This window comes from Gavialis gangeticus, unplaced genomic scaffold (genome assembly GCF_001723915.1).
Source record: "Gavialis gangeticus isolate Ggan-Ray unplaced genomic scaffold, GavGan_comp1, whole genome shotgun sequence".
In the NCBI taxonomy this organism is placed as follows: Eukaryota; Metazoa; Chordata; order Crocodylia; family Gavialidae; genus Gavialis; species Gavialis gangeticus.
The window spans coordinates 157,958,507-157,966,528 of record NW_017728992.1 but is presented as its reverse complement, the minus strand read 5'-3'; the positions used below and the strand labels follow the sequence as shown (position 1 = coordinate 157,966,528).

The 8,022-nt window shown below is 39.9% G+C and overlaps 1 protein-coding gene and 1 long non-coding RNA gene across 2 annotated transcripts in view; both read right to left on the bottom strand.

Annotated features, from left to right (window-relative positions):
* CPQ (carboxypeptidase Q) overlaps positions 1–8,022 on the bottom strand; it is a 394,576-nt gene that overhangs the window by 79,847 nt on the left and 306,707 nt on the right. The window lies entirely within an intron of this gene.
* On the bottom strand, positions 1,417–5,014 carry LOC109305070. Its single transcript, XR_002099550.1, has 2 exons — positions 4,814–5,014; positions 1,417–3,472 (listed from the first exon to the last, which is right to left on the bottom strand). It is a non-coding gene; the product is annotated as an uncharacterized LOC109305070 (long non-coding RNA).

The following is an 8,022-nucleotide window of genomic DNA, read 5'->3' as shown; positions in this document are numbered from 1 at the left end:
GGACTGTGAACATCTTGGAGAATGCGAGCACAATTCAAAAGAATCTTGACAGATTGGAAAGTTAGGGTAGAGCTAACAGGATGAAGCTCAATGTGGACAAATGCAAGGTGCTACACCCTAGGAAGAATAACCAAAAACATAAATGTAAAATGGGTGACAGTTGGCTGGATGGCAGCACTATGGAAAAAGATTTGGGAGCCTTGGTAGATATAAGTCTGAAGTATGATACAGCCATGCAAGGCAAATGTGGTTTTGGGATGCGTTAATAGACACATTCGGTGCAAGACACAGAAGGTGATGGTGCCTCTACTCAGGTCTAGTTAGGTCTCATCTGGAGTACTGGGTGCAGTTCTTGCCTCCACATTTTAGAAAGGATTTGGAAAAATTAGAAAGGGTCCAGAGGTGGCAACAAAGAAGATAAAGGGCTTGGAAAGCAAGTCATATGAGGAAAAGTTGAAGGAGCTAGGCATGCTCAGCTTGTGGAGGAGACACAATAGCAGTTTTCAAATACCCGATGGGCTGCCATAAAGAAGAGGAAAAATACCTTTTCTCTCTTCCTGCAGAAAAGAGGACATGGGCCAATGGCTTGAACTTGCAGCAAAGTAAGTTTAGATTGGACACCCAGAAAACTTGTTTACTGTTAGAACAGTGAGGCAGCAGAACAGACTGCCTAGGGAAGCTGTGGACTCTAAATCACTAGAGGTATTCAAAAAGAGGTTGGACAGCCAGCGGTTGGGATGATTTAGCCATACTGTGGCTTCTGGGATTTGCTGCTTGCCCCCCACCCCGCCTTTCTGTTATGCATGTTAGGGTGTTTTTAAGCCTCCCTTGGAGGCACTGAGTGTTGGCTACATCCAAGGCTGGAGACTTTGACTGGGATGTGCGCAGGTTCCTCCGGGGATCAAAACCAGAGGTTCCAGGCTACAGGGTCTTGCTTCTCTGCTCAGGGTCAGACCAATTACCACATTTGGAGGAAAGAATTTTATCCTGTGGTCAGACTGGTATGGACTGTGGGGGTTTTGTGGCCCTCTACCTGGGATCACTTGAGTACATATTGACAACATTTTTATAGAAGGAAGACACTGGATGCCATAGTTCTGCTGCTTTACTTGTGGCAAATTAGTGTGTTGGGTCTGTGTGATGTCAGGGTTGATGGGAGTCTTATGTAGAGTTTAGATTATGGATTGAAAGGATGGTTTGAATAGGGATGATCCTCCCTCAGGCAAAGGGTTGGGACAGATTGCTGCTGGAGGTCCCTTCTCACCCTATTTCTCTATGATTCTACGAACTGAAATAGACTATTAATGGATGGGAGACAACAGTGATGACGTTTAAAAAAAGAGATGAACACATTTTAGATTTAGTTCAAGTCATCTAGAGTCACTTAGAACAGCTTACAATACATTAACAGCAGTATGCAGAAAAGATAGCTTTATTACAGAATTTTATAAACTGCTGGTAACATTATGGCATTTTTCAATTGTTTTCTATTTATACAAAATGTTCACATATGTTTTCAATAGTAAATTAAGAAAATGAACCACCCACAGTATGCGACACTGCTGTTTTTCCTTCTCATTTATATCGTAAAACTGTTTAAGTGTTAGCATGTGCTATGCCAGAGTGTATGAAAACAAAATACTTTTGCACAGAGAAGCCAGAATGGGAAAGGGGGAAAAAACAAGAAATGAGGTCACACATATTAGAACTGCTGTATATCCTTGAGAAGCATTTTGGTAATTAAAATATAATGAAAAATTATAGACATATGCATAGTAGGTTTTGGAAACAATTATAAGCAGAATCCACCAGAAATTGTGGGGGTTGACTTCATCATACCAAATTCAGCATTTGTAATAAGATATTCAAGTTTCTATGCATGTAGGAAGAAACACATTTCATGAAAGACTATCTGTTTTTCCTTTTTGGATGGTGGAGAGAGAACTGCAACTTATCAAAACAGGTTGTGATTACATTCTTTCCTATCCTGGCAAATTTATGCAAACAGTTGAGTATAAGCATAAGAGCAGCAGGCTCAGCTGTTTTTTTTTGTCCCCCATATTGATTATTTAATTTAAATATCCAAGCTTATTAAAAACTCAAGACACAAAGACAAGCACATTTGTCAAGGAACAATCTATTTGCTGAATCTCACTGTAATACAATACACTGAATGGTAAAATGTGCATCCTGGAACACACAGAGGATTCAATGAAACAGGGTTGTTTGCCTATGTCAGTGTTTCTCAATCTGTGGTCCACAGACCCGTGGAGGTTCTGTGGACCACGTCTAGAATATTCATGAAAGGTGGCTGTAAAAATGGTGGCGCCACCCCAAAGAAAAGTGCCATCAGTGCTGCTGCTGCTCCAGCTCCCTCTGTGGCCAGAGGCCACCAACACGCCAGCAGCAGGCAGCCCAGAGCCACCAGACAGAGCTCAGCTGGACAGCCCTATCTCATCCTGCTACTGCCACTACTTCACATAGGACTGCAGCCCTGTGGCCCCTCTACTCGCTTGGCGATTATCAATCTACAAACTGGAACAGGAGAAGGGGGGAATGGGGAGAGAGAGAATGTTCTCTGTACACACAATAGATTCCAAAGGGGTCCGTGCCCCCATTCAAAACTTTTTAGGGGTTTGCAAATGAAAAAAGTTGAAAATCACTGGCTTACATCTCTGAACAACAAGTTGGGTATATATGCCTTACATTCTTGGTTATGGATGGACTTATGTCCATCATAATACAATTAATGTGGGATGAATCTGCTGCTACAGTTGGTAATATCTAGACCAACTATATAGCTGGAAGAGATGGTAAACAACCTTTTGGACAAAAAGTGCCCTTCCTCAGGCCTTGCAAAGAAGCAGATACAGCCTATACTAAATATAAGGTAGAATGATTAAGTTTGCTTGACCTCATTAGGTAAATAAAAGGATTCCCTTGAAGAATTAAGTTGGCAATAAACCTCACAAAGAGAATTTATCAGAAGCCATTATATACCAAATACAGAATAGGTGAGATAGATAAAAATAATTATGTAAAATAATAGTACTATTCAGTATAGAAGAGAGCTGTTCTTACAGCAAGAGTACAGAGAGATTGGCAGAGGAAGCAGGTAAATTACGAGCTACAAAACCACTGTCTGTTAATCCCACGACTTTTGCGTCCAGTCAAATTTATGATTCCCTCCATGCCTATCTTTTGAAGGTACTGTGTAGGATTCCCTTGAGAACTAGGTCTGTGAGTTTAGATGGAATGGCTGTTCCATAAAAAAGTGTTTTCCCACTGGGGACTGGATGTTTCTCTCTGTTGTTTTTTTCTGGGAAAGTTCATTCTGAAGCAGAGAGGTTGCTTAGTTTCACCAGCAGATTTTTCCATGAGGCAGGTGTAGGATCCATACATTCTGTTATTTTCTTGTGGGGGTTGTTGATTGTGGTGATGGTGGAGATGTGCTAGCGGAACTATATCCTACCTAAACAACAAATGTAAAACCTGTCAACACTATCAACATACCCTGCAACAAAACTATTACAATTCATGGACCTTTCCCATGCTTTTCTCAGTGTGCAATAACTTTATCAAATGTACCAAATGCACTCAAGCCCAGAAGGCTTCAGGCATTCTGAGCTACTTAGAACACAATGGTCTCTAGGCCTTTATATAAATCTGAAAATCAAAGTTAACTTGAAAGTTAAAGTGAACTATCCAAGCAAGTGTTCAGATATTACTCTCTCCAATCTTAATTAGAAGAACCTCAGTTAGAGGGAAACCATAGCTGTATCATTTTATGATAAGATATTTTCTTTGATTTGTAGTATGGAGGACAGCCTCTTGTAAGGTGAGTTACACTTAGTTTTCAGAAAATACCTAGACTTATATACCAGCATTTGTTTCTAAGCAGTTTTGATTCAAAGGTAGTTTTGCAATAACCTTTTCACATTTGTTGTAGTCAAAAACAGTAATCACCTCAATCAAATTACCGAAAATGCATCTAAATCAACTTAACAGGTTTATTAGCTTGGAAACCAAGAGAGAACAATAAATACAGTACAGCAATATGCAACAAACAAACAAAAAGCTCAAGTGTAGATTCTTGCCACTAAAAAAATAAATAATATTTCCTGGATATTAAAATTCATATGGCACATTAATGACAACTCACATTACTATTTTAAGCCATTTGCTTCATTTAATGAAGCAAAGTGGGGAAAATACAATAACTAGAAAAAAAATTCAGAACAGCTGTTCAAAACTAGCAATGAGCTGATATCAAAGTACAGTAACTGACCACCGCAAATATTCAAATACAGTTCATCCCACAAATGAGGACAGGGAAAGTCAAGAAAATAGTCTGAGCAGAAAAAAATAGCTACAAGTTACTGTGGCTATGGCTCAGACTCCTTGGTCTGTCAAATTCATTTTGTGCCACTTACATACAAAATTAATAAAAGAAACCAGAGACTTCCACTGAAGAATATTCCCCTATGCAAGTGAAGAGTGGCATAAAGGAAAAACTGTAAGCCAGGGCAAAGGAAGGGAGGAAGAGGCATGGTGGAGAGAGGCTTTCCTAAATGTGATTCTCCATTAACCCGAAGTCTCTGAAGTACCTTATGCCAAAGACTTAATTTATATCTCCCATGTGCAGCTTTGAGGCCCTTTGGGCATGGTGGAGAATCCAGTCCTTTGCGTGCTTTATAAAAACTCAATTTTCTATTAAGGTTTCCTCAGGAAAGTCACAATTTTATATTAAGAAAAGTATATGATTCATCACGCAAATCACTGTAATAAAATTTAACTGTTCACGTAATTATACCTGTATTCAACTGGTTAGCTCAACAAGGGATGCTATTAGATATCAGCAGAGATTCTATAGAATTTAGTGTAAGTGGCTTTTTCTTTTTGCAGCATTGTGAGAGAACATTTTTCTTTCTATTCACTTTTTCCATTCTGATTGGTGACTCACAAAAGAATGCTACAATGGAGAGATCAGACTGATCTCCCAAGCACAGATCTTCCTATTGGCTTATTTGCCTAAAACAAAGATAACAGGATGATATAAATGAGATAGAGGTCAAGGCATTGCCAAAATAAGCACTCAAGAAGCAAGTAGGTTTTATGCCCCTGGCTTTGGCTCTTTGTCTTTCTTCCTGATCTCTATTCCCTCTTCTTTAGTATTATCTATCTCCTCAGTGCAGCAACCATGGAATAATATAGAACTTAAAAAGCCCATCTTCTTTTTGCATGAAAGGTACCACAAAACACAAATATATAACTACACAACAAATTCTGAAATTACGCGCTCACTGGTTATTATATGCACCCAGAGGCATACCTGGGCACTTCTGCGCCTTGGGCAGTGGCAGTGCATGGTGAACATAAATGGCTGTGCTCCTGGCAGCAGTCACAGCAGCTGCTGTTTTCATGCCTTTCACTATGCCCTCTTCTGCCTGCCCTGACTCAGTGCCCAGAGTGGGTGCCGTGGTCATCCCCCTCCCCCACACCAAGCCTTCATTCTTAATCAAAGTCAGTGTCTTGTAAGCAGGGGTTATTAAGAGAAACCATTTCCTTCCTCACTGCCTTGCAAACATTTTAGATTTCTACATTTATCAACTCCACAGCAAAACAAACATTCTGCTTGTTCAAAATCTCTTAGCGAACAGATTCTTTGAAAGATTTTTCGAAATCTCTCACAGAAAATAAATACTGTTATCATCATTGTTATATTACTATTCTTGTGGGGCCAGATATAAAAGCATATTTAGGTGTCTTTGATTGGTGGATCTGAATGGAAGTTTAAGTGCCTAAGCACTTTTTGGATCTGGCTCATCTTGGAGGTAGGTCTCCATTGCATTTTTGGCATATTCCAACAGAGACACACCAAAGCATATCCCAGCTGCTCACACCCACCAAATGCAGAAATGTGGTGGTGAAGCCATTCTAGGGGCAACCCAAGCCATTTTTCAAGCGTGCCTGAGAGTGAGGTCCCAGGAGCAGCCATAGGGCTCAGCCCTAGTGTGGTTTTACCATAGAAGCAGGTAGGCAGAGCAAGATGGGAATGCAATGAAGACATAGCAATACCTACGGTGGTGCCTAAGCTCAAATCAATAAAAAGGTAACTACATATGTTTTTGATATGGTTCCACGATAGCGCAAATAACAATAAAGTTCCTGTTGTCCATGAATCAAATCAGGGGCCTAACCTCAGGTCTCTCTCATCCCAAGCAAGTGCCCTGACAATGAGGGTACTAGGTACTCTGGGGTGACGCACGTTCTCACTGTTTCTCCAATAATTCCATCCTGCACTTTTGTCCCAAATTTGCTTAAAAATAATAGTCTTGTGAAATGAGCATTGTCTGGTGAACAACCATCGTGTTGAAAAATGCCTGAGTACCTGCAATAGTTAGCTATTTCTATAGCACTTGTATGAAGCAACTAAAAGAAGAAATCTTCATCACAGCATAAATAAAGGGCGGGTGGAAGGAACACGTTCACTTACTTTCAGGCTGTCTTATTTCCCTTTGTGTCTATTTGTAAATGTGTATTAATGTTCCAAAGCTTCAAAATTTTCTGATTTTCAGTTATTCATATCATTTAAAAGTTAAAATAATGTAAAAGTGCACTGTGACATAAGCCTGCTCACATTCCTTAATTGCAAGTTTATTTTAAGAAATTTTCCTTTAATAGCTTTTGAGTCAAATCCAGACCCGAGGTAATACCTCAATTAATGTTAATGGAATTACAAAAGTAAGCATGAACTTTGCCCATTGTTTCTTAATCATAATTTTCTGAGTCTTTTAATGGTAGAAATTGTTATTTTTTCCAGAAGATTTTGTGTACTACCTTTATTCCAAAGCAAATATTGTTGACGACTCAGAATTTCTTTATTTAGCTGGGAAAACAGGCATGCACTTGTCTGTATGGGAAACAGAACTTACTCAGAGGTTGGTCCAAGGCTTTGAAATGAGCAACTCAAACTGAGGACCCTCACCACCTTCCACGCCAAGAGCAGGCTATTTATCCTTATTCTTTCCTTCTCTCCCACACACATAGCAGCATATATTTAAAAAAACAACTAGACAAGCAATCCATTACACATATTGCTCCCCTCCACTCACCCTTGAAAGACAGCAAGGGGTATGTATACCTGCACTGGCTATGTGCTGCTTTTGTGGCTACCACTAACAAATGAGGCTTGTCCCCTGCTCATACTCCAAAATCAGGAATAGGGCAGTGAGGACATTCTGGGAGGACCTACTGCTACTATGCCCAAGATCTGAAGATGTGTAAGTGGCAGCAGGGCTGCCAGGAAGCATCCTCACTGCCTTCATTCTACAAAAAAAGCTATGTTTGTACCATACCATGCTTTTAGAGTGATTTATTTCATTATCAGTATCATGCCTAATGGTCCTACTCAGCAATCAAGGCTTTGTACAAAGTAAAAATCAAGTCCTTGTTTTAAGGGCCTGGGGCATGATTCTCAATTACACTGCTCTGACAGTGCAGTTGTCAATGTAAATAATAGGGCCCTGTAACACCTGGATTCAGTCTAAGCTTAAAATGTTTCAACTCAAAGCAACAAATATTATACCTGCTGTTCCATTATTGAAAAACAGTCCTGATAATTCAGTATGTAAGCTCTCTATCCTCTGAGTCAAAACTGAATAAGAACTCAGGTATGGTGCTGTGGAAGAGGTCACTACAACTACTAGAGACACTGTTTCTCAGAGACTTGGAACATCATCAACTCTGTTTATTAGTAATCCTAGGGGTTGGCTCTGGTGTACAGTAGTGCCTTAGGCTAGGGACAGACATTACACATAAACTGGTTTAAGTTATCAGAAATTGGTTTAAACCTGTAACAGAACAGATGTTCAGTGCACATAAACCAGTTTGAAAATGGCTGAAACCAGTTTGAGATGAAGCTGGTTGAACGTAGTATCAGACTTAACTGATTTGGCTCAAACCAGTTTTTGCAATGTCTGTCCCCACTTGCTGACTGAAGATAAATCAGAGTCCCCCAGC